The 27,859-nt window shown below is 44.4% G+C and overlaps 1 protein-coding gene across 1 annotated transcript in view; it reads left to right on the forward strand.

The window, feature by feature from the left end:
• Window positions 1-2,640: 2,640 nt before the first annotated feature.
• Window positions 2,641-27,859, forward strand: part of KCNJ4 (potassium inwardly rectifying channel subfamily J member 4) — a 143,332-nt gene continuing 118,113 nt past the window's right edge. Inside the window, exon 1 of the mRNA XM_069231324.1 lies at window positions 2,641-2,888. The gene's annotated coding sequence lies outside the window, so the exon portion shown is untranslated. The remainder of the gene's footprint in view (window positions 2,889-27,859) is intronic.

Genomic DNA, 27,859 nt, shown 5'->3' on the forward strand with positions numbered 1-27,859 from the left:
GCAAGACACATCTCAGTCTACCAGGAGAACAATGATATCCCAGACACAGTCAAATCTACCAGATGGGAAATACCATCTCAGACACAGCTCAAGTTACAGAAAGGTAAACACCATGCCATCCACTCTACATTCAGGAAGGAAAACACTACCCCACACAAAAAGTAAGGAAAATAACATCCGACAATCTGCCTGTAGAAAAATATCACCCCACACACCCCAAACCGAAGAAGGGTAACACCATCTCAGATGTATCTCTAGCTATGGAAAATTATCTATAGAAAGGAAATACAATCCATGATGCAGCCCCAGTCTACAGGAATGAAAACACCATACTAGACAACCCCTAATCGTGTGGAAGGAAAACACCATCCCCGCTGCCAGTGTACAAGAAGGAAAACACCACATAAAGAACACTCTAATGTACAGAAATAAAACACCCTTCTTCATATATGCCCCAAGCTACCAGAAGGGAATTATTTCAGACGCACTTCAATATACCTTTATGTACAAGAAGGAAAACACCATCTATGAAACACACAAATCTAACCCGTCGAAATCGGGTCACACCCAAATTTACAGGAGAAAGATGCCATCTATGGAACACCTCAGTCTATCGGGATGAAAACAACATCCTGGACACACCCCAAACTTCCAAAGGGAAAACACCCTTGCACTCCCCAGTTAGATCTACAGAAGGAAAAACGTCATCCTGGACACACCTCAACATGCCTGAGAAGAACACCACGCCAGTCACATCCGAGTCTCCCGGGATAAAAAAAAGCATCGTGGACACCCCCTAATTTACCAAAAGGAAAACACTCTCCCGTGAACTCCCCAGCCAGATCTACAGGAGTAAAAACAGCTCAGAAGCACTCCAGCCTGCGGAAAGGAAAACGTTAAGATGCACACACTCATCCTGCCAGCCGTGGCTGTTATCACCACCGGTTCGAATGTCATTATCCAGCTTCTAAGCTGTCAATCACTGCGGGAAGTGCCACCCCGGAGCAGGAAGATGGTCTGGCACGCAAAGGCGCACTCACTCCGGAGGAGTCCATACCTGCTTGACTCATGGAGGCTCGTGGCGCATAACTGTTGACGGACATCTTTACAAAACTGGCCTTGAATCCCCAACACCAAGGAAGTCCCACATTGCACCCAACACTAATGACTCAAGGAGCATTTCAAAATAGCTGCAAAAAAGTGAAAGCATGAAGAAAAAGCATAACGCGTGTAAGCACTATATAAGCTGTATCCCATACGGTGTAACTCAGCGCAGAGAAGACCGATACAAAGCAGACACATTTTGAGGTGGAGAAGGAAGTGGGTACAGACCGTCTTGGCGAGAGTGTTATTGGGGATTTTGGAAGCAGGGTATCGAAGAAAAATGTGAGATACAGAGAAAGGGATAGATGGAGGTGGGGGCTAAGAGATGGACGGGGAGAGACAGAGAAAAAAGAAAACGATGGCGTGGGGATGGAGAGAGCAGAACAGGGGGAAATAAAGGATGGATGGAGAGAGGAGAAAGCTAGAGGAAAGAAGAAAGCGAGAGAAGGAGCGTGAAGGTCAAAGAGAAGGCCAGATGGCACTAGATTTGGACAGTGGAGGGAAGAAAAATATGGGGAGGAAAAGGCGGGGGAGGGGGGTAGATAAGAGAAGATGTACGCAGAGATGTCTGGAGGGGAAAATAAATGTTGGGGAATGGGCGAAGCAGAGGAGAGATGGGAGAATAGTAACAGAGGGAAAGATGGAGGGAAAGTTGACGAGGGGGGACATTGAAGGACAGGGGGAGACGAAGAAGATGGGAAAGTGTGAAATGGGGGAGTGGGAGGAACAAGGGATATAAAGAGAGAGTGGAAGATGAAGAGAGAGAAGGAGATAAAAATTAAACCAAAGGAGGAGACAAAGGGGACAGATGGGGAGACGTCGGGGGTAGTAGCTAGAAGAAAGTAGGGGCATTAAGAGAAGCAGGAGAGGGTTGACAGAAAGGGGAAGAATGGGAAAGGAGAGGAGACTAGTGGACAGAGAATGACGGCAAAAGCTGTCGAGATGGAGGGAGAGCTGGAAAGTGTGAGATGGCGCGAGGGGGAAACGGGAGGTGGAAGGAAGGATGGCTAGGAAGAGGGAGAGGGGCAAGTAAAGTAGGAACAAGACAGCGGTGGAAGAAGGGAGAAAAAGAAAGGGAGAGGGAAATGGCGACCGATGGAGAGATGGAGGGGGGGGGGGGTGACAAGAGGGAGACAAGAAAGTCTGATCGAGAGGGGAATGTGCCTCGGGTGAGGAAGAAAGAAGGGAGGTGGAAAAAGGAGGGGTAGGAAGAGAGGAAGAGAGAGGAAGAAGAGGAGCCCCTGGAGAGATAGAAGTTGGGTTGGACAGAAGAGGCCTGGATTTTGAAATGTGGAGACATGGAAAAAGGGGGGGGAGACAGAGAGAAAGAAGGAGAGTTGGGTGAAGGATCTATAGAAAGTGAGAGCGATAGAAGAGTAAAGGAAGGCGATGAAAGGAAAGAGGAAGACATGGAAGAAAGGGAAGAGATGGGGGGGTGGCAGGAGAGGGAAGGAGATAGAGGGATGGGAGGAGTGAGGGAGGGAGGGAGTGCGCGAGCTAGAAAGTTACCAAGCACGAGCTGTGGGAGATGACGGGGAGTGTGAGAGGTGGACAGAGAGAGAGAGACGGAGCTGGAGAGAGAACTAGGGGCGGGAAGGAGGGGGAGAGGAGCAGCGGAGAGGAAGAGCAGGGGGAGGGAGGAAGAGAGGAGCAGAGAGAGATGGAGAGCGGAGAGCTCGGAGCGGAGATGTTTCATTTCGCTTCCTAAAAATAGCCCGCGGGGTCCGTGACTACGACGCCCCCAGGAACTCCCCAAGGATGGACGAGCCCCCCGTGGAGTCCGGGTAAGAACTCCCCGCGACCACACCTGGAGCCCCCTAAATCGCCTTTATTCCCAGGTGCCCCACAACTCGACTTCAAGGGGCGGGTCAGCCCCCCCGGGGAGTCCGGTTGATAACGCCTGGTGGTGCCCCCGTGCTCCCCCATCCTCCCCACCCCCGCCAGGTGCCCCTGAAGTCCTGCTTGGGTGGTGCTAACCCCTGTAGACCACCCCCAGAGTTATCCACCGTCCTTACACGCAGCATCGCTCAAAGAGAGGGACAAACCTCCCCTCGCACCCGGTGCGAGCTAAACCGGACTCCCCCCCCCCCCACTCAAATGCCCCCTCCCGCCCCTACTCGCAAAACGAACCCCGTCTGCTCCTGACTCACTAATACGCATGGCACAACTCCCCCAAACCACTCCAGACCCTCTTATTAGGATCGATGGAGACCCCAGGGGTGAGATAACCATCAAAGTCAAGTCAACTCCATCCCTTCCCCACAGCCCCTCGGTGCTGCAGGAGTCTTCGGTTGGGCAAAGTATCAGCCCCGGCTGGGGCAAAAGGAGCCCGACCCTGCCCTCTCTACCTCTCAGCTGTTCTTCTAAGGGTGATGGGCTTTCACCGAGGGCGGGAGGGGGGAGTAGCCTACACCTCCCGCACCTGCCCTACCTCCGAACCTGGGAAGGGAACTCCACTTAAGTTACTCCACGCGCTCCCAATATTACCCTAAATCTCATGTATAACTCGGGGTGGTATTTCTAACTTCAACCTCCATTCACGTCTTGCCCCCTACCCTCCCCCCCCCCCCCACACACACACGCGCATCAAGACCCTCTCACTTTTTCTCTATTTCCGTCGCATTGCATGCCGTGAAAATTCTTAGCAAAACTACCTTTATGGGGATCTGTAATATTCTCCCGTTTTACACTTCAAACTGAGTACCTAACCCCCACGCCCAAATCCGTTATTTTTAAGCCTTCATTGCTGGTTTGGAAGGGACGTGAGGGGCGGGGCGGAGGGGGGGTGGGAATTTAAGCAGTTGTCCCCGACACTATACTGCAAGAGATGGAAAGGGAATCGTAACGCAGAGCAAAGGGGGCTCGAAGGCTGGGTGAAGGGGGCGTTTGCTGCAGAGCAAGCTTCTTTACATATTAAATAAGAGAATTATCATTTTCATCGCAGGGTTATCCCCTTCAGAATCTGCGAAGAGGAACTGTGGGGTGAGCCAGGGGTTGTCTTCATACACAGCATACATCTCCAAACGAGTGTGCATGGATGTGCGTGTGTGTGTATACACCCACACATGCAAACATATACGTAGATATAGATATATAACGTTTGGCTGCTTTTAAAATGTAATGGCATATGAACCCATATGTCCCACAGGGAATTGTGAAATGTTGAAAACGTTTTTGGGTCCCCTGTGAAATAGGGCTCTCATTATCTCGATGAAAGTCCCCAAACCATTCTGCAGAGCTTTACCATTGTTACGACCACTAGGATTATGTGGCAAGATTATTTAAAATATGTGTCAGGATTATCTAAATTATGTGGCAAAACAGGTATATTCATATTGAGTAACTGTGCAATATGTTCCAATATTGCCATCATAGGGTTCTAATGGCATATACAAACCACCCTGCCACCGGTCTCATTGCAATATTATACCATATTACACAGTAACCTTTTTTGTATCATCAATAAATACATGTATATTGCAAATCTGTGTGCTTTTATTGCACAATATGCAGTGGTAGAAAAAAGTATTTTTCGGGGCGATGAAATATGGAACATATTTCACAGATACCTGTAAAATATGGCATTCACCATCATAGTAACAGTCCCCAGAGTACTCTGAGAAGTGTTATCATTATTAGGAACAGTAGGATTCTGTAGCAAAGGATGACCAAATTATGTTGCATAGTTACCTAAATTATGCAACAACAAAAGGCAAATTATGCAGCATAACGTGGCACAATTTCTGGCAATAATTTGCACCCACTTGAGCTAAAAACATTTTTCTTGAAATTTGCAAATTATATGGCAAGTGTGGTGTATTCATAATTAATCGGTAAAATTCCCAGCCACTAATTCACTCAAATCCACTAACCCTGACAACTCTCTGTCAACAATCTGTTCGTGAAAGACAAACAAACCGAAAACATTCAAGTTCCAGTCAATGCCCATGTTTGCTTCATCTTAGAGAGTGCAGGTTCAACAATTTCTCCCGTTTATACACAGAATGTGCTTTTTAAGATTCCAAATAGTGCTTTCCCCTAAAATTCTTCCTTCTTAAATACAGAATTAAGTATTCTCTTTTTTTTTACTGCAGACAACCAAACAATGTTGTCCAGTATTTCACTTACTATTTTCAATAAGCATATCCCTGTTTGTAAAAACACCTATTTTCCAAGCTAACTATTGCAAAACATTTAATATAAAAAAATACCTAGTAGATAACGACTAATATGGTCCTATATTGCTATCTTGGGGTTCTGGTGACATGTACAGACCGCTCGTCCTCCTAGTTTATGAAGTCATCAGGACCATTAATGGCAATATGGGACCATTTAACACAATTGCTGATTATGTATAACACGTAGTATTCTGAAATAACAGCAAGGCAACAATCAGCATCCTACAACATTGCTTAATAAACGTGTGTTTGCACACAAATTATGCTGGCAAAATGGCTCACAAATTATCAATATTAGCCACTGATAACTGCTTTGACAAACAAATCTCAAATTCGAACCCTTAAGGTCAACTTGGCCTTCCATCCTTCTGAGACAGGTAAAATTAGTAGTATACATTTGGCTAATAGTAAGATGTTACTCCTATCAGTAAGAAAAAACGTGTGGGATTAAGTGCCATACAATTTGTTTTATTTTATTATTATTTATAAAGGATCAAAGCCCCTTCTGCAGGTATGGTTACATTGAACATTAAGATTAAATGTTCTCCTGGTATCTATAATTTGGCGGATTTACATCTCTGATTAAAGTTTCAAAATTATTATTTTGCCCTCTTCTGAATCTTTTTCCCCACATCACGTGGCGTTTGAACATGGGAGTAGGGGGTGGGATGGTCAAAAGTACAGGGGTAGTCTCATTACTTAGCATTTTCCTATTATAAGTACAGCAAGAATTTTTGCTCAGGTAAACAGCACAAACTCCAACACAGAATTAAATTACATTATGTTTTGTAAGACGGAGTGACTCGGTGTAATTTGCTTGGTGGAACTCTGTTCAGTATTTTTTGAGTAGTTTAACATTTTAGAGTTAAAATAGGCAATAGATTGCGGAAAACGTAAATTCTATCACTTTCTGAATTTTTTTTTTTCACTTCTTTTTTCCTCAGCACAACATACAACACGACAAGATCAGGTAGCGCTGTACACTTGATCCAGACTGACAAGCGCTGAATTTTAAACATGCTTCTGTGTCGGCTCCTTATCACTTTGTTCACTGCAAATTTTCCATCAGTTGCTAGTGCAATGACATGTGCGTACTAGCCTCCTGACAATACAAAGGCATCATCTTACATGAAAAGATTCCTTCACCTTACCCAGATCTTATGAGCTCTACAACAGTCAGTATGCTAGATCCAAGAGCCAATTTGAGAATCTCACTTTGGAATATGAGTGGTGTGAATTGGGAACCTGGAATGCCAGTTCGACGGTCACAAAAATGTGATCATCAAATGCTGAGTTAGACTTTTAAATGGGCCTACCATTACATGATGTTGTATTGCTGTACTAGATTGAAGAATCTCATCGCACATACACACACACACACACACACACACACACACACACACACACACATATATATATATGTATATATATATATATATATAAAATTGAAGTGTTTTGTGTGGGTAAGAGTCCACGCCATAGGATTGAGGGTTGGAACCGCCTCTTGGAGAGTTGCGAAGTGCCCGAGTTCCCAAAATAGCAACAAAAAATTAAGAGAAGGGTATTGGGGTCAGGAATCTTTCGACAGTTTGAGACCAAAACTTGTGAAATGTGGGCGTTAGTAAAATATCTCAAACATTTCCACGCAACAAGGTTGGTTATTGGTTCAAGTTCAAGAATCCAAAGTCAAAAATACGAGTGGCAACAAAACAACGTATAAATAGGTAAAAATATGTTTTTTTGTAATTTCTTTTTTTGTTAGGTGGGATTTTAGTGAAGATTAATGTTTTGCTGTTACAGAAAAATATTTCTACCGATAAACTTTGCACTTACTGTTTGTAGTGTTCACAATATTTGAGGAAAGCACCACTTTCCTCCAGATTATTCCAGGATACATATTTTCTAGTTGAACTCCATTCCTGGAATATTCTGAAAAAGTTAATCATTCTACGGCTGCAAAGGAATAATTTTGATCTGCGGAATGTGCGGCCCTTAGAGCACTACTCAAGGCAAAAGAAAAAAAGGAATACTGCTGACAGTGGAACAGTTATTGCACGGAATATTTAGGTTTTGTTTAGGATGCACAGCCAAAAATGCTAAATTAATATGGAAATGATTATATTGGAGAGCGTGCTCAGGTGCTTTTATAACTCAAATACCACGCCAGACTGGACACTCACTGATCAGTAGGTCATAAGGAACTGAAATTAAGGAATTACGGGGCATATTTATGAAAAGTGGCACATAATTTCATGATGCGCCACTTTTCTTGTGTCCCCTTGCGTTCCCCTAACACCACAATGTGTGCGCCGTATTTATGACATGGCGCACCATGGCTCACATTAGGGAACTAGCGTCAAAAATGTTGATGCTAGTCCGGCACTTTGCAGGATTAGCACCAATAATGTTGACGCTAATCCTGAAAAGTGAAAGGGGGCCCATTCAAAACAAGGGGAGCGTCATTCTAACGCCTGCCTTAGGCAGGGATTAAAAAAGACAATAAAAATGGCGCAGTGGAATCTAGATTCCACTGCGCTATTTTTCTGGGCCTCCTAACGCCGGAACGGCCCCCTTGCATACATTATGCCTGGCGCAGGCATAATGTGGCACAAGGGTTTTCAAAGTGGCGCAATGCGTGCATTGCACCACTTTGTAAATATGGCGCAGCGTTTTTGCCAACCTAACGCCACATTAGCGTAAAAAAATGACGCTAATGTGGCATAAGGTGGCTCTTCTTATATCTGGCCCTACCTTTCTAAACCTCCCATTGAATCCGTAACTCCTTGGGATTTTGTAACACCTATGATTTAAGGGGAGAAAGTCACAAATACAACACTGAATTATTGGCTTTGAAACCGCTGCTGTCTGTGCTGCAACAATAGCCAAACATGTAACACATTCGTGTGCGCAGAAAGTTTTGCTTATTCAAAATAGGATACATTTCACGATTCTGTTTAATAGTATGGAATTTGACCTTCACATCTTTCCATTAATATGTGTCTTTCAATATAGTTTCACACAAAAATGTAATTGGGCCACATTCATTCTCACTATATATAAATGTGTCCCAATAGCAAGTTATTTAGAGCAACTGCACTTATGAACGCACATTCACACGTTTATTTCTACAGTGCAAAAGTCGAATTCGAGTTTATTACCTAAGTACTGCAAAATTAAAAAGAGAAAGATACTTTTTAGTGCCTCACAAAGTGCATGTAAAAGTTACATTACCAAGGGAAACAACTGTCCTGATAGTCACAGGGTCTCTTCAGTGTAACTTTACCACACTGCACAAGTTTAACCCCTGGTATCCCGATTTTGGTAAAGTACCCTTTATTACAAAAAAGTATACAGAAAAAAACATGTATCGTATAAACGACGTATTCAGATGTGCAGAGTATAATATACTATTCATTTACTATTATTGAACGAGGAAAGGTGCCTCATGACTAACTCGAGGCTTAGCCTCTCCCTCCACTGAACAATGGTAATAAATAGCATGTTGCATCCTTTCACATTATATACGCACATGTATAAAAAAAGTAATTGGACCCCTAAGAATTTTTCACAATTTTTCTATTAAACTGGCAATGTTTAAATATGTCAATACTTATTTAAACACTGCAATTAAGTTATGTTACCCCTTTTAAAGATGCAATCTAATACATGATTGCTAAACATACTATTCTGGTTAGCTAGGCTTTACTAATGTTTAAAAGTATCCACAGTGTGATTATCAGAAAATCGGGGTAGGTGTTGAACATCTGGAGTCCCTTCCCTTTTGACACATACTCCTAGCCAGATATAAATGACAAAAGATGTTACTAATGGCTCATTACAGAAGGGCTTATTGCCACTGAACAAAACACTGTTATCAGCATAATGCATCTTTTGGCCAGACCCTGATGCCCCCACTGGGTTCTGTTTTTTATATATATATATATTTTTATATATTTTTATATATATATATATATATATATATATATATATATATATATATATATATATATATTTCCTACTGCCGGTCACTAGTATCTAGTTATAGTTAGAACCTAGTTTTCTTAGACAAAGCATTTTTTTGTTTTGCTAATAACATTGGCGTCGTTTGACGAATCTTCATTAAGATTTCTAAACTAGTATGCCAATCACTTCAGCTGCTGTCTGGAAAGTTTTTAGGTGGCCTAGTAAAAGCGGTAGGGGGTGGTCCCAAAACAAGTTTTCCCCATGCAATATCCCATAGGGATTTTGAACATGACTACAGCTGAACGGAATTACACCTAACTTTGCAGACAGCTATATCTTGGTCCAGAAAGATCTCTTTTTGTGATTTGGTGTGAATTCGCTCAGCAGTTTTGGAGTTATTAAAGGAAAAAGAAAATTGTATATTTAGGGACACGGAGGGTCCCTGGATCTGACCTATCTCAAAATGAGGTCTGATTGTCTGCCAACACTTCAACCAGGAAGTGTTGGCAGCCAACTTGGGACTGAGCCAGAGTCCCATAAAAACAACAACAAAAACAAAAGGGGCCAGGGTAGAAATACCTTGACTCCCTAGGCCTTGTGGTGGGGGGGGGGTCACATGGGGGGCCAAAAACGTATTGTTTTTAAATTTTACTACACATTTGCAGAGGATCTGCGAATTTGCAGTAAAATTAAAAAAAAAAAAAAAAGGCACGGACTCCATTGTTTGCTTTGTATATGCCCCCTGAGTGGGCCAGGTCCCAGGGTGTGGATTAATAATTATAATGGATGAGAGTTTGCACGTGGCCCACCTCCCCAGGCTGATTTCAGCCCGAGGACCTCATCCCTCATGGCCCGGCCAAATAGAAGAAGGGGGCTGCATTGACCTCTCCTCCCCGGGGCCCAGCTACTAATAGGGGGAAGAGGGTCCATGAGGCCCCCTCACGGGCCGATTTCAGCCCCCGGGACCACATCCCATCCGGGGCCCAGCCATAGAGAAACAGGGGGAGGAAGATTGCGCACCCCCCCCCCCTGGGCAGATTACAGCCCTGTGGGACCCAAGCCACAGGGCCTAGCTGTGCCATCAAAAGGGAGTGAGGGCGAGCAGCCTTACTCCTGGAGCCGTTAATGCCCCTGGGGACCCCATCCCCCAAGGTCGGAATCTGCTGTGCCCTGGGGTGCCCAGGACATAGCGGTTTCCCTATCTGCACTAATTGCAGGAGCATTTTAAAGCTCCCACCAAGGAAAAACAAACAGTAAGTCCACTCCCAGTGAGTGGAAGCAGGAAAAATGTGAATGCCTGCTGGGCGTGGGCAGTGAAACAGATTAAATAATTGCTCCTGCACAGAGAGCAGCATTTTTTGCTGCTCCTTACGTGCAAAGCAATGCTGGCCCGCACTGGAGGCGGGGAGCAGGCAGGGACAATGGGGTCACTGGGGCATCCCACGGGGCCCAGAACAAAAATACATTGGGTGCCCTGGTTGTGGCCAGGGAACCCACAATTGACTCGCTGGGACCTGGGTGATGGGGGCCCTGGAAAATGGGGTCCAGTGGCCAAAATCAGCCCAGGGAGGATGTAGCATGCCCCCTACCCCTTACAAAAATGAAGTGGGCACCCACCATTTACTAGACTGGTCCCTTAGGATGGGGTCTCCTGGGCCTATATCGGCCCTGTGTGGGGGTGGGGGCTACATGACCCTCCCTTTATAATAAGGCCAAGCCCAGGTGATGGGATCTCCGGGGCCAAAATTGGCCTGAGTATCCATCATAATTTAAGTGTTGGGTTTTCGGGGGTGGGTCCCTTGGGTCAATTATGGCCCGGGCGGTGGGGCCACATACCACCTTCCTCTAAAAAAAGGCCACTGGGATGATGTGCCGGGGGCCGAATCGGCCTGGGGAGAAGGGCTGTGTGCCGCCCACCAGAGTTGACTGCCTTGGGGGGAGCAACAGGGCCTGGCCATAGGCCAGCCCCTGCAACCAACTCATGGCACGCACGGCCGAAGGCTGTTTGCGGCTTGCCTGCATGGGGGGCATTGGCAGTGCGTGGTAGAGGTTGGATTAACGTATGGTGATCAAATATTACTGTACGTTAAAAATACCTTAGAAATTCAGTAAAAAAACAAAGGTTACATGGACGTCATATTTAGGTTCACATTTTACATTAATAAAATCATACAAATTCAGCAGTTATACTTAGAGTTATCTCAAATAACTATAACTCATGTCCTAAGGTAACTATAACTCGCGCCTTCGCCATGCACTGCTAGTTCTCCATATATTACATCACTCATGACATCTTCTATGACATCACTGATAATATCACTACAACATTTGCTGTAAAATTATTGAGGACAAAGCTGTGCATGGCGGGGACACGAGTTATAGTTACCTTAGGGCACTAGTTACTTGAGATAACTATAACTGCTGATTTGAATGGTTTTGTGTGTGTAAAATGGGAACCGAACTATAAAGTTCCTGTAACCTTTTGTGTATGTATATATATATATATATATATATATTTAAATGAACCAGTTGTGGTAAGACATATGTTTGTTTTTTTACTATATTTTACAATAAGAAATGACTCACTTCTTTTGATTGGCTTTTTCTTGTAACAAGAGGGGTCTGGTCACTAGCACTACCTGTCTCCACCCCTACGCCCTCCTTCACCATCTTCGCAGTCCAATCAGAATCTTTAGGCTAATTTAATTTTTTGATTTGTGCACATTTTACCACGTGGCAAACACCAACTTACCCTTGACGCTAGTGTCTTACCCGTTGTGATTGCTGTTTCCTTTTTTTTTTTAACAGGGGGTGCCCTCCCGTACCCTTACTGACCTTCCTAACCTGCTGAAAGGCATTTGCCACCTGCAACTGCAGCGTTAAGCGCTGCAGTGCAGGTACCTAAAGTCTGCATCCTACTTTTTCCACCTTCTTTAATGCAAGTTTTAGGCGTCTGTTGAGTAAGACTTAGGTATACCAAGGCCTGCCTTCCATCCTGACTCGCCTGGTGAACTTGTTTCTCCTTCAAAACTGGCTAAGCGGGTACTGGACTGGTATGAGTAAGGCGTGGGCAGTAATGGTCTGCTAAGTCCCTCCCCCCATTGTCCCTCAGAAAAAGAAAATGTCACAACCAAGCCCCAAATCAAGGAGCCCTTGCGCCAATGCTATAATATCCTGAGCAATCATGTGCCCATACCTGACCTTCTAGTCAGCACTTCACTTTATCTCTGTGGCTGCTATTTTAAGGACATAAACTACAAAAAACCTCTGAAAACGGTTTCCACCGAACACTGTGTTTAAAATATAGCTTCCAGTGAGGGAACCCCATAAGTAGTTATCTGTCATGGATGCTATATACTCTTAAAACTTGATGAACTAAAGCGTGTCTACTCCCCCAAAAATGGCCACTTTTTTTGTGTCGAAGCGTGGAACAATAATTACTACTCTTGAAGCAGGCTGCAATTTGCAACACCCTGTGATTGGTTACAATCATAGGGATGGTGGCTTCCAAGCAGACCACCATCCTTGTGATTGCATTCCAAAACTGACTGAAAAAAAAAACAGCCTGAGTCTCTTAGAGGATCCGGGCTGCTTTAAAAAAAAAAAAAGGTTTCCATTTTGGAAACTTCAGTTCCTGGGATGACTGCCTAGTAGCCTTTAGGCTGCCACCTCGATTCCCAAAGGGGAAGACATAAAAAAGAAACCCTTTCCCCTTTGCAAATCAGTTACCACCCCTACTTGGAGGTCGATCAGTGATCAATGATTTGCAACCAAAATTAAAGTCGCAGGCCATTGATAAGTAGATTACCCATCGCAATATGGAAGGAGCGCCTCTAACACATCCATTCTAAATTGTTAATGATTTTTAAACACATTTGCTACTGGAATAAACTTTTCCAAACTTCAAAATAAGGTTAGTACATATGTAAAAGGGGTTCTGCAGTTAGAAACCCTTTGCTTTTCATGAAAAGGAGAGTTTGAAACCCCCAAAATCCTATTTAAATCTGGGCCCCTCATCTTTTCTCAAACTCTAGACCTGTGAATCATTGCTCATACGTTAAAGATGTGTAAATGTACCTGCTTGTCTCAGGTGATCCAGATCAACTGAAAGCCCCGGATTCTGACCTGCATCTTTACATGGTTGGGTATGAAGTAAGTCACTTCAACCTGACAGTGTACACTCAAGGAACACAGATCTTCTCCCTATTTCTCGTCTCCTTCACAGCTAAGGACGTTCCTTTCTATACCATCCTCCGGTCATAATATTTGTAGACCATCTCACTAATCAATCTAACGCTTTATCGTGAAAATATACACTAGCTGCCAGTTGCCACTGTCTCTGGTTATTTTTCTTCGTTCTGTTTAAGGTCTCTAGCAGAAGAGCTGCGGTACTATCCTGGGGACAAGCTTCACTTCTTTGCCTAATGTGACTTCCTCTACCACCCACTTCATGAAGTGCCTGACCTGCAGTCTACTTGGCTCTGAAGCTGGACAGACAAAGCCACCACATGTTTGCGGCAGTCATTTAAGGGGCTCCATTGCCATAAATGTGGGTACAAGCTTGTTTGTTCACACAAAGTAGCCTCTATTAATAAGCAGGTCCCATCTGGTTCTTTGCTTAGATACCCCCCCCCCCCACACCACCCACAGATGGCCAACCCATGACCCAGGGTCTAGTAGATCACTCAATGGCACAATTATCAGTAGATTGCTCTGCACTGTTTACCAATGCCCAGTAGATTATACTGTGGGCTATTACCAAGTGGATGTCTACATTACCCACAGCCCACCTGATCATTGTTGGACCGATGCTCAGTCAACCACACTATTCTGTTGTCAAGAGCTCAGTACATCGGTCCAAAGACCAGGCCCTGGCAGATCCTCCTGTGGACTCTTGCGCAGTACATCACACCATTGTTCCTTGATGTTCTTCACCATTTGCAGTGTTTTGGAAAGCTTCAAACCTCCCGCCATCACCGAATGGCACCCTAAGGCAGTCATGTATGCTGTCAATCATCAGCTGACACCATCACTCACTCAACCAACCTCAGATTTCACTGAAAAACTCAAACACCCTCTCAGTGACTTGACCCCCCGCTCATTCAGCTAACCTCTGATGTCACGCACCTGCCTGCCCACTCGCTCACCTGTCCCCCCCCTCAATTACCAACTCTTTAACCTGACACATCCACTTATGTCACTCATTCACCAGCTAGGAAAAATCTCCAATACACTCACTAATTCACCCACGAACGTACTCGTCCACTCACCCTTCCACTGCCTTTCGCCATCTCAGCCGTTCAGCCCTCCACCAGCCGACTCGCCCACTCAATAATGCATCAGCGCACACATTCTTGGTACACTCCCACACACCCGTCCCTTCATTTAGCAAACCCCCTCACTCACACAACTTTCCACACACGTAATCACCCTCCCATTCATCCTCCACTCACCTACCGTTCTCAGGGTCGCGCCGACTCAACAATACCTGAGGGGACCTGGTTCGTCCGCACAAAAGCTGAACCCATTTTTCGTCGCGGTGTAATTTGTCTTTCATGATGTTTCCTGCCGGATTGTTGTGCTAAGTTTCCTTCTTCAGTCTGTCTTTAAACGCTCCTCGGGTGCATTTGCTGCCCAGGCACTGCGCTTTTTCAGCTCAAAATTCACGTGTTACCTTTTGATTTGTTTACTTCGTTTGTGAAAATACAACTGTCGTAGGAGTCAGATTTTTATTTAAGACAAACTGTTAAGTGCCTAAAGACGATACAACTAAAGCAAGGCGCAGCCTAATGTAAAAGGCGCTGTATTGTCAGTTATTAATGCACCTGCTTAAAAGCACGTGTTCCAGTCCCACCAACAAAACTTAAGGGGCAATACACCTGCCGCGGAAATCTGTGTTTACGGGACCTACGGGTCGCCTCCTCCCCTCTCATCTAGACCGTTCATGCTGCAGAAACGTGCGCGGCTCCTTTACAAGTCACGTGTTCACACAACGCAAGAGGACTCAGAGAGGCGGAGTACGTACCTGTCACAGAAATGTCCGTGCTCGGGTTCAACTCCCAGCAAGATGAGGCCTGAGGTGAATGTGCTGCAGGAATCTGCCTGTAACTTGCTTGGCCACGGATCTTAGACCAAGAAAGAGGTGTAGACCTACCTGCCGGTAGGTTGAACTCAGTAGAATAGGTCTGCCGGTTAATGGATATGCTGTAAAAATCTATAATTTGCATGTGTGACAGCCACTCATTTGGGCCAAGACCAGTCAATTTTGGCTCAGTGACTGCCAGACAGTTCAGACATGACTCATGACCAACTTTCAGGATGTCTTTTGTCAGTTGACAGCTGGGTGCCTAACACAGAAAACAATGGGTGTTTGAAAAATTAAATATGGCAGGCCTGGATAACTTTGCAACAGACAGGCCTCTAGCCCTGCGGCCTCCCCATCTTCAGTCCACCAGGTCACACATTCCTTCCTTCTCAGAGCTCCACTGTCTGAGCAGAGCCACAGCTTTAGACGATAGCAGAAATCTATGCCCCCAACGTTTTGTGTGTGAAGCGCCAATACAGTTAACATTGTGGTCTATAATCGATACAACCTGAGCGCCGAAGATCAGTGGTCGTCGACAGTCAAAGGGCAACAAAAGGTCATTGTTATATCTGGCAGCGCCAAGAAGCAAGTGATGTATGCGCTTTGCTGAACCTGTCTATAGTGTTCAAGCTAATCTTTCCAGGCCCACAATGTAGCTCAAAGGGTTAAAGCTTCGGGTGCGGAGATCTTTGTGTAACCCGCAAACGTCCACATTATAGCAAAATAGCTCAGGGATTTAGATCATGGGCGTCAAACCCCGCTTTAGCAGCTACTTCTGTCTGCAACTCGGCAGACCAAGGCTCATAATAAAAAGTAAAAAGGTGTGAGTGAGTGAGTGAGTGAGTGAGTGAATGGTCGGATGGATGAGTGAAAGGGTGGATGGATAGTTTCATGAATGGATGAGTGAAAGGTTAGATGTAAGGGTGGATGAGTGAAAGGGGAGGATGAATGGATGGATGAGTGAAAGGGTGGACGGGTGATGAGAGAATGGATAGATGAAAGAGTGAATGAAAGTATGGATGGATGAGTAAAAGGGAGGTTTGATGGATGGCTAGGGATGGATGAATGAGTGAAAGGGTGAATGGATGGATTGATGAGTGGATTGATAGATGGATGGTGGGAAAGGCTGGATGGAGGGATGGATGAGTAAAAGGGTGAATGATGGATGAGTGAACAGATGGATGTGTGAAAGAATGGATGGATGAGAAAGGGAGAGTAGATACTGGCTGGATGAAAAGGTGAATGGATGAATGAGTGAACGGGTTAATGGCTCGGCAGATGAGTGAAAGGGTAGATAGATGAGTGAGTGAAAGGATGGACGGATGAGTGAAAAGGTAAATGGGTGGATGGATTAGTGTATGGACGGGATGAAGTGTGGATGGATATGTGAAAGAATGGAGGATTGAGCGACAGGGTGGGTGGATGAGTGAAAGGGAGGATTGATGGATGGAGTGAAAGGGTGTATGGATAAGTGAAAGAATGGATGGTTGAGCAACAGGGTGGATAGATGGATGAGTGAAAGGAAGGTTGATGGATGGAGTGAAAGGGTGGATGGATAAGTAAAAGAATGGATGGTTGAGCAACAGGGTGGATAAATGGATGAGTGAAAGGGAGGATTGATGGATGGAGTGAAAGGGTGGATGGATGAGCGAAGGATGTATGGATGTATGATGAAGGGGATGGATAAGTGAAAGGATGGACGACTAACTGAAAGGATGGATGGATGGACGGAATGGTGACAGAATGATGAATGAAAGACTGAATGGATGACAGAAGGTAAAGGTTAAATTGTGGACATATGCGGGTGGATTGAAAGATAAATAGATAGATACTTGATTGAAGAGACAAGCTCTTCTGGGAGGGTCACGATGACTGGCTTCGCTTGCTTGGTGCCATAAGAGCGTTGGTGCAACGTGTGGGGAGGAGGGTATTTGAATTTTCTGCCTGCTCCCTTGCTTTAGAGTGCCAGCTGCAGAGATTGTCAGTGGCCTACCACAGTTCCAATTGCCGGTAGCACAGCACCTCAAGGCTTGCTTGTAAAAGAGGAGTTATGTTTATGGTTCAGGGAATAACATGTGGGCTTCTTTCCCTTCCACGTACTGCAAATACATATGATGCTCGTTTAGTAACTTAGCACAGACATGTCAAGTGAACAGACCAGGCAGGGCCTTTGAAACGCGAGTGGAATTACTCCAATGCACAAGTTCGTGTAAAAGAAAGGGGATAACGAAGAGGAACAGCCCAGGCAGGCAATTTAAAAAAAGAAAGGTTAATGAGAGAAAATGCCACTAAACAGGCCCTTTAAAATAAAAGGACATTTTGTTAAACTTTACTACACAGGATCTTTACTGAAAAGCACACTGAACTCTGGAACTTTGGAAACGTAGAAGCGCAAACAATGACACTTCTCTCTATAGGGACTTCACGGAAATGTGCATAAACGACATTTTACTATACATGCCTTCGACAGAAAAGGCCACTAAATGTTATGCAGGACATACAGTCTAAAGAAAACTGCACCGGTGGATACTTCACTGGATGCGAACTGTAATCAGGGCAGTACATACTTCACAGGCAGGCCCTTCTAAGAGATGGCCTCTACTGTAACTTCAACAGACAGGCCCTTTAAACAGAAGAACCAAACGCAAATATTTGTTTACACTTCGATGATCAACTCCTTCACAGAGAAGCGTAATGATGACCGTTTTGCTAGACAACTACTTAAAGAATTTAAAAGGGAAGCGAGTACCTCTTTCCCGGGCCATTTACAGCGCAATGCAAACCCGGAAAGATGATTCCTTTAACAAAACGCCAAGTGCACGTCAGTTGACGAGGCGGCCTCTTTGATGTTCAGTGGTTTTGAGCCACACTTCATTGGACAGGGCAGATTTAACATCGATGGTATTGGTAAGTTTTGTCTGTATATGTGCTTTAAAGAAAAACGCATTCGACATTAACCATACAGGCACTTCAAACAAAAGCACGATGACCCTTTCACTGGACAGGCCCTTTAAAGAAAAGCACAGTGTGCTGCACATCACTGGACAGGCCCCGTGAAGAAAAGTGCACAGCTCAAAAAGCAACAAGAAGGCGCTCCCCCCCCCCCCCCCCGGGGTTATTGAAGTCAAGGTCAGAGGGTCAGCCGGCCCAATCCCCGCTCTTTATAGTACATTTTCCTGTGTAAACTATATTTCCAGCTTGAAAATCTCGTGGCACTACATAACAACCATAAAAACAAAATTTAAAATAGAAAAGGCTGCGTGGCGAAAATCGCAGTTCACTGATAATAATAATGATAATAATAACCGTTTACAAGTGCGCATCACCAGCCAAACCTCCTCTTGGCGCTTACACAATGTGCGGCATTATTAGCCAGCTCAATGGAGCTTGTTTTATTAATTCGCATAATTAATGCCCGAGGAGCACACTGAGTGTCACAGAGAGGAGCGCTTTTCAGATCGGCCGCCCACGGATTGAATTAATTTTTATTCTTTTCATTTACCACATTATATCTCTGAATAAATACCTCTACGGAGTTTTTAAAAGAGTCGCTAGGGCCTCGGGCCCCAGCTTCATAGTACGACCCATCCACACTTCTGGGCGCTATATATATATGGCCATTTATGCAGCGTAACGGTAGTTGCCAATTCAATTACAATATATAATGGGGACAGAGGCCAAGGGTGCACGGAAAATGGAACAGCGATAAGGTATATGTGGGATACCTTAAAAAGGAAGGGATTTTTCACATGGGCTGTCCTGGGGGAGTGCAGACTCTCTGTGGTCCTTGGCTTGCAATATTCCCAAAGCACTCAGTCTGGCACCCCCTGAGCTCACATACACAGACCCCCGAGCTTGGAGTACACGTTTTATTGGGCATGCCTTCCACCAGCAGCAGTCTGACAACCAAATAAACTAGGATCACTAAGGATGGTGGGGTCGCCTATGACATTTTTAGGGGGAAATGAAAAATATAGTAAGATTTCAGAGCGAAAAATCCTTTTTTTTTTTTTTGCAATTAATTATTTAATGCAAGGTAAAATTAGGAAATTAATAGCGAATGGCGCATAAGTGGGTCGAGTATTACTGATTAAAAGTGCAGAGAAGTTTGGGAGGGAGGGAGGTTTTTTTACCCATAATTTAGTTATAAACTTGTGGAAAGTTGTGCACTTCCAAGCACAGTGGGCCATTGATTAAAAAACGGCATTATTTTGTATAGGGGTGACTATTTTCCCTCTCAGCGATTAATTAGGATTAGTGACAAATGGTGACTTCCAAATACAGCTGGGAAGAAATACTGATTCAGACTGAACAGAAGTTTTCAAGGTGCCGGGGCTCCTCCCCTCACCATTTAGTACACATTGCTGACATCTAGAGGGTTGGAAAGAACAGTGGGTGGCGCGGATGTGGTTAAGTGCTACTTAGAATGTTATAGGGGTGGAGCAGCCAGATCACAGTGTAATGTCGGCTCCAGGGGAAAGGTGCATTTTAGAGCACATTAAACCACTAACTTGAAGATAGTCATTAAGTAGAACTTATACAGGAGGTCTGACTGCTCTTCCCTGGCTAATGTTATTAAAACTTGTGGGAACGGGCGCTGCAAAGCACGGCAGGCTAGTCACATTCGGAAAACTGAAGGTTGGGGGTGATTTAAAGACTTTTTTATAGGAGGTATTCGCTCCCAAATAATTTTTGGGGAAATAAGAAACAAATAATGTACCTAAAATATTTTAGGCTTTTAACATTGGTGAAAAATAAACAAAATTTAAATGCAGCTTTACTTGGGGGTTGGGCATTTTGGGGGTAAAGTATCATAATAGTTTGTTTTTATACAGAGCTAAACGGATAGTTTTTGCTATTACTAAACCATATAAATACAAGGAGTTATTTTTCAGTTTTAGAGTACTTCGTTTTTCGGTCATGGCTGATGGTCACAGATGGCCCTTAAGGGTAAGGACTCGCGGACCTGCACTTAGCTCACACCAGATATTAGCTGCGAAGGAGCGAGTTACAGAGTTATCTTGCCAAACTTGGATAGGATACACATATATTTTTTAAGTGAGGTCCTCGAGAATTTTGGGGGATCCCCAGTGGCATTTTAAGCACAGCTGAGCGACGGCATCGGCGAAAAAGAAGTGGATTTTGAACGGTGAATCCAGCCGTCCTGCATGGACGCCAATTCACCGAAATGCCAGGGGTAGCGGAAGTGACATCACACGCCCTTTCACTTCCATTCACACATACTTATACATACACACAAATTCAAACTTACATACACACTCCCACATTAACACACTCTCATCCGCAAGCACGCAGACAACATGCATTTAAAAATATTTTCACTTACCTTAGCTGCCATGGAAGGGCATTATTTCAGCTAATCGTAGACCATTTTTATTACTCTAATTTTGAAGAGTATATTAATATTCACTAATAGTGTAATAAAAAATTCACATAAAATAAAGAGAGAGGAGCCCCAATTGACGTCCATAAGGACGAGCTGTCTCTGGGTTCCCGGCACCGAAGTTGCCACCTCTGGGCCAGGGGTAGCAAAGGCAGTGCCAGGGGTAGCAAAGGGCAACCCCTGGTAACCCCTAAATGACGCCCATGCCGTCCTGGTCCACAGCCTTGGCGGACATGGGCCGCAGGCAAGACAAAGGTATGCACTAGTATTAACACTGCCCAGAGGGACTGCTGTACTTTTCATCATCAGAACTAACATTTCTCCGCAGGGGTAACCCTTTTCCTAGTCAGTACCAACACTTCTCCGCAGGGCGTAATACTTTTTACAATCAGTACCAACACTTCTCATCAGAGCTTCATAGTGGGGCCTAATATTTTTCACTGTCTGTACCAATTCTTCTCAGCAGGGTTTCAGTACTTTTCTTAGCCAGTACCAATACTTCTCAGCAGGGCTGCAATACTTTCTACTGTCTGTACCAATACTTCTCAGCAGGGCCACAATAGTTTTCACAGTCAGCGCCAACAGCCTTGAACATGGCAGTATCTTGAGCTTCCCAAAAGGCCTGCTACACTTCCAATGCCCCACCAAACATCAGTGCGCTGCAGATATGTTGTGATTGTAACTGTCTCTCTTTCCCTTCCACGATAGCACCTTCCTCCCTTGAGCTGGTGCTGATGAACATCCTCTTTTCATACTCCTATTTGACTAGACAAACAACTCCCAGTGGCTTTAATGGAATTGGCCTGAGAACATATATGATGGGTCCGAATTCTGAGCTTCTGTGCTGTGCAAATCCACCCACAGCACAAATAAGCTTTCTAGAGAAAAGACTGGGTTTGAAAAGGCACCAATAAGTATTTCTCTATTAACCCTGAGACAGCTTCGTGCATTATGTACTCACTTCTGAGAGCTGGACGCAAGCTGCAGGTTCAAATCATTGCCAGGTTGACTCAGCCCTTCCACTATCAGGGATTATTAAAATTAGCACTATTTTAGTTTGGATATTAATCATAAAATGTTATATGCTACTTATATTGAGTGCAAAGTCTCCCAGTGCCTTGGCTTCTTGGTGCTTCCTGGTACAGACTCAAAGTCATCTCGTACACCGGCGACACACAGCTCATCCTCTCACTGTCCAAAGATCCCTCTACCACAAAAGTTAACTTCCACAGATGCTTGATGAACGTAGCAGAGTGGATAAAGGACAACAGTCTCGACACCGAAAAAAGGGAAGTCCTAATTTTTGGGAACAACACCTTGTCATGGACTGACACATGGTGGACCGCAGAGCTAAGCACACCCCTTGCACAACAGACCACGCCCACAACCGCAGCATCATCTTGGAGAGCAAGCTATCCATAAAGAAACAAACTGACGCAGTCATATCCGCCTGCTTCCACACCCTTCACATGCTCTGCAAGACCTTGAGGTGGCTCCCAGGAAGCACCAGAAACATCGTCACACAGGCCCTCATCGAGACAATACAGAACTCAGCGGCAAGACTCATATTCAACCTTCCCAGAAGGACCCACATCACACCCAATCTCAAGAAAATACACTGTCTCCCGATTCAAAAGAGATGCCAGTTTAAGATGCTGACCCATGCCTACAAAGCCCTGCACAACAATGGACAAGCATACAGCTCCAGCACCTCAAGATCATCACAGGTGATTTGTAGTGCTCTATAAAGGTTAATTGATTCATTGAAGGCTGTCTGGGCTCTCTTGGTGGGTTGGGTGGTCTGTCTCCTGGTTAGCACTTGTGTGTCTGTTGTAGCCTTTGTATTTTGTGTTTTCCAGTATCCCTGTTCTCTTGTTTCAGTGACTGTGTCCAACAGTGTCTGCGGCTCCTAGATCCAGTGTTCCCACTGTGAGTCTAAGTGACTGTGCCTTCATGCCCTGGTGTCTGCTTCTTCTTATCTCTGTGGTAGGGTAGTCCAGGGTCCATGTCTTTTTTACTGGTGTCCATATCACTTACTGCGTACATATCCATGTCCCAGTGTTTGTGTCTCCTTGTCCCAGTATGTATGCCTTTAGGACGTTTCAGTGACTAAGAAACTTGCTGTCAACCTGTCTGATCTGCAGGTTACTAATTGGAATCCCAGTACGGCTAACTCAATCTTCCGTCCTCCCAAGGACAATTAACTGAGCACCATTGAAGTGGGTAATAATAACATCTGTTATTTACAGTGCTCAGAAACTGTAAAGGCACGATATGAAGCGCTATCTAAAAGTAATTTATTAAACAAATTAACATCTCTGTCTCCTTGTACCAGTGTATGAGTCATTCACCCTGCCCGTTTTTTCCTATTCCCTCCATAACTTCCTATGTTCATGTCCCCTTGAGACCATGTTTACCTACAATAGCATAGCCACTGGTTCATGCGTCCATTACTTACTGTTAATGACATCACTCCTAGTCCTACTTCCTCGCCTTCTCTCTTAACCAATGAGGCCTCTTGCCTCCAATAGACCCCTCCCTCCTCTAAATAAAAACTCCCTCCACCCGGTCCTCGTCCTGTACATAAACAAGCCAACCCAAACACTCAGTTGGACCGTACAGGAGGGTGGGGGGAACTAGAAGGAAGGCAAGGGAGCAGGAATATATATATATATATATATATATATATATATATATATATATATATATATATATATATATATATATATATATATATAATAATTTATTGTACAGATAATAAAATCCAATACAAAAAAAGAAACAAAAAAGCAATCGAGGATAAATACTCTCAGAGACTGAATTCATGCTAAAAACACATTATAAATTAGACACACACGACATAAAAAATACAGAAAATGCATATATATAAAAGACATTCCTGCCTAAAAAGCATAAGACAAATAAATAGAGAAATAAAACAAACCACCCAACCCGGAGCCCTGCATAGTACACAAAGACAAAATGCATAGGCACAGCCCTAAAGTGCATGGTGTGTTAAATAGTAATTGCACTAAACATCAACGTATGCCATTAGAACTCCTCGACCTAATCGATAACAGACAATATGGCAAGAGCATGAAAAGATTCCGATTATACCTGTTCATTGCTCGTAGTGCCATTAAATTTAGATTGTGCAATTTTAATACATTTAGTCAGTAACACATTTAACATTGGGTTGCCTGGGTCCAAGGACTGAATAATAGCCTGTTGACAGGAGCGGATTCTCAGTTCATTCCATTTGCTCCGAAGCAAAAATCTATGCTCTTTTAATAAGGCTGGGCACAGGCAAACCACATGATCAATGGTTTCATCTGCGTTACTACAACCTCTACATGTCACACCATCCCCGGGGGGTAGCTGCCATTGGGTCAGATGTTTTACAAATCCCCAGTCTCCCAACCTTAAGGCCATGAAGGCCTTTTTCAGCCAAAACCCATAAGGGCAAGAGAAAAAAACTAGAAGACAAGCCTTGCTTAAAAGATTCAATTATTGCCCAGGCATGCTTCCGTTGAGCAAGGAGGGAGCAGTCTGAATGATAGGAGTTAGATTGAATAAGCCATTTAATTTCTAGTTTAAACAGAGAGTAGGGATGGTTACTTGCCCAAAGATCACCTGCCTCTAGTCGCCGTTTACATTCATCCAAGAAATGAGAATAAGTACACTTAGATTTCGACTTAGTAATTTCTTGCCACAAAACTGCCTCCAAGTGACCATCCAGGGCCTGGCGCAATTTATAGCAAAGCTTCAAAAAAGCACCTGCAACAACTGCCACCAAATCCGGAACCCCAAATTCCAACCGCACCTGCATGGGTGAAGCCAGGCACGGGCACTGAAAGACTCTCTTATAGATTTTATTAACCAGCCTATTTAATAGGCAACAGCCTTTGCCCAACAGAATTTCTTGGCCGTAAACCAGTGAAGAGATAGTCTTTACTCTTATAACTTCCATTAGGGGAAGAAGGATTGGCCCCTTTAAAATTTTAGATAGTTTAGAAAAGGCCACCGGCAATGCCACAGCTTTAAGTTAAATTTCCTTCTTATGTTTAACAAAACTGCCCCTAGAATCAAAATGGACCCCTAAATATTTGTAAGACTGATCAAAGACAAGTTTGCAGCTTTTATAATACCAACTAAAACCCATGTGTTTTTTCCTCCCAAAGGCGACCACTTTTGTTTTAAGCAAATTAACTTTCAATTGGTTTGCGGTAGTGTAAAATGCAAGTTGGTTAAGCAGTCGTTGAAAGCCAATCTTAGTGCAACTAAATAGTGCAAGATCATCGGCGTAAAGCAGATGGCTAAGCCTAAGGCCACCAAGCTTGGGAGGATGGGAGTTAACGGCATCCAGAGATAATGACAAGTCTGCAATAAATAGATTCAAAAGAAGGGGAGCAAGTACACAACCTTGCTTCACACCACAGGTGGTGGGGATTTTCCTGGAAAGAGACATCACCAAGCTTCATACGGACCCAGGTGTTTGTATGGAGATCTATAATAGCACCTAGGAGTATGGGGGAATACCCCAGTTTTGTAGTTTAACCCACCGGGCACTCCGCAGGCTTCAAATCACTTAGTCCTCAAGATGATATGGGGGAGACTTAATTGAAAGAACTTAATCAGTCTCTGCGAGGCAACTAAAGACCCTGTGAACACGGGACATGTATCAGACAAAGCAAGAATAGATCTATGGGCCCCCTCATCCAGCAGTATCACGTCCTGCTCGCTAGCAGAAAAGTAGGTAGTCAAGTAAGACGCCCAAGCTCCTTCTGAAATGTCAACAACGCCAGTGCCCCTTTGATTACTATTTAAGTTGTTGATAAGGGACCAAAATTTCGTGGGGTTTGAATCTTTGCTTGCACTTAAAAGTTTGGCCCAAAACTGACTAAGATAGTTCTGGTGGTCATCATAAATAGCCTTCCTGTAGTCTTTCCTCAGTTGATTGTATTCAATGAATAAACACTCACATTCAGGACTTTTTCTAATTGCCCTTGCTATCCCATTATGCGCTTTCTTTAGATTCCTAGTTTCCCTAGAGATTGCAAAGGACTGGGATGGAGCACAATTACGTGCAGGTTGGTGGAACTTAGACCATAAAAGGCAAGAAAGTTTAACCCATAACTGAATTGGAGTCACACTGCCCAATCCCTAAGAGTAAAAAAATAATACATTCAGTCAATACTATGCCACCAATAGAAGCATTCCATTTTATGCGCTTTAGTGACTCGAAACAAACACCACCACCCACTGCCCGCATAACATCATGAGCAGGAAACCTGGATTTGATAGCTACAGTTTGTGGACGATGATCGCTGTTACTCCGAGGCGAAATCAAAAACCTTTCAATAAGAGGAAATAATTCAATATTGCAAAAGGTGTAGTCTAAATAGGAGTGTGAGCAACCGTCTGTGGTGGGGTGGGGGGCGTCGTCACATAAACAACCATTCAAGACTTTAAAGCCCATACTGTTAAGGTGCATTACTAAATACTCTCCCAACAGGCAGTGCAGACAACCCTGTGGCCTTTATTGATCGGGAATTAACTGGCGGTTACCACAATCGGGACCCTCAAGTGCCTACATTGTGTCCTGAAACAGATTTGTATTAAAATCACCAGTTATAATATAATTAGCACATGGGTATTCCTCAACTAGGATGCCCACAATCTGCATCAGTCGAGATAACCTGCCCCTTTTTTCTTTTGTCCCGGGAGCAATGTAAACATTAATTACTATAAGGGTCTGCTGCGCAGTTCCATTTCTTATAACAATCCCATGAATCCAATTATCATCCCAAACCAGTGGCAATATACTCCCATTTAGTTTAAGTTACATAGATGGACAATCCTCCCTTAGCACGGCCATTCATGCTCGTTCTGTGGGCCGATTTCCATATTTCTAAATACCATGGCAATGGACAGCTGTGCTCGGCCCAGGTTTCCTGAAGGGCGATTATATCGTAACTATTCAAAAATGTTAAGAGGTCAGCCGAGGCAAACTTATGCCCAATCCCAGTGATGTTCCATGAACTTAAGGACAGATATCCAAGTGTTCGAGCAGCACCACCCACCCGTGGGGGTCAATAAAAACGTACATGCGAGAAGGTGGATGGCAACCAATCCCAATTAACGGACCCCTGGAAGCCAGAACCAGTACGAAAAGTGCAATTAAAAGTAGAGGTGCCACCTAGGACACTTTTCAAGATTGAAAAGGGCTTCAATACTGTGGGGGCCACTGATAGTAACACAGGATAAGGGAGTAGAAATAGGAGTAATGCCAATAATGGTAAGTAATGGATGCATTACCTCCAGTCCCTCCCTCGCCTACCTTCTTACCCAATGAAACATAGCAAGCGAAAAGAAATGGACAACTGAGTCAGAGAAGAACCGAAGGAAAGAGAGAGAGTCCCAAACAGCAGACCCAACAGAAAACCAGACGTCCCACTCAGTAATCCAAAAAGGTAAAAACACAAAAAGAGAGGTGGAAGCCCAAGGCATAGCCCAACAAACCCCATCTGCAGAAGCCCCCAGCAAAGCAAACACCATACAGACCAAACCAAACCAAGGACAGAGAGCCAAAAGCAACCAAGCAACCGGAACAAAAGGTCACCAACAGGAACCACAAAGCCCCACCAGAGAAAGGGTGCACTAAACCAGGAACAAAGGCAAGAACCCGAATCATGGAGAGGAACAGCCAAAAGAAGAGGGGAGACTGGAGAAGGGAAGAGCCCACACAAGACCAACCCCCAACGTTCCAGAATCAAAAGAAAGATGCCCTAGGTGCACCACAGAGCAAAACAAAAACACTAAACCCCACACACAGCCCTGGACCTGAAACAGCCGGACCAACATGGACGTCGGAAGGGTAAAAGAGACCTGGAGGACAGGGACAAGAGCTGCAGCTGGCACCGAAGAAAGAGAGAAACAGCCCCAGGAACAAACACAAGCCAGGAGCCCAACCAACACCGGAACACCCTGCCACGGACCAACAGAATGAACAGACTGGAGAGCAGGGAGAAACATACCAGCACCACCATAACCCACATGCCAGGCCACAAAAGAACCCAAGCCAGGAGAGCCCACAGAAAGGGAACAGCGAAAGGAAGGGGTTGA

Source organism: Pleurodeles waltl, chromosome 4_2 (assembly GCF_031143425.1).
Source record: "Pleurodeles waltl isolate 20211129_DDA chromosome 4_2, aPleWal1.hap1.20221129, whole genome shotgun sequence".
Classification (NCBI taxonomy): Eukaryota; Metazoa; Chordata; class Amphibia; order Caudata; family Salamandridae; genus Pleurodeles; species Pleurodeles waltl.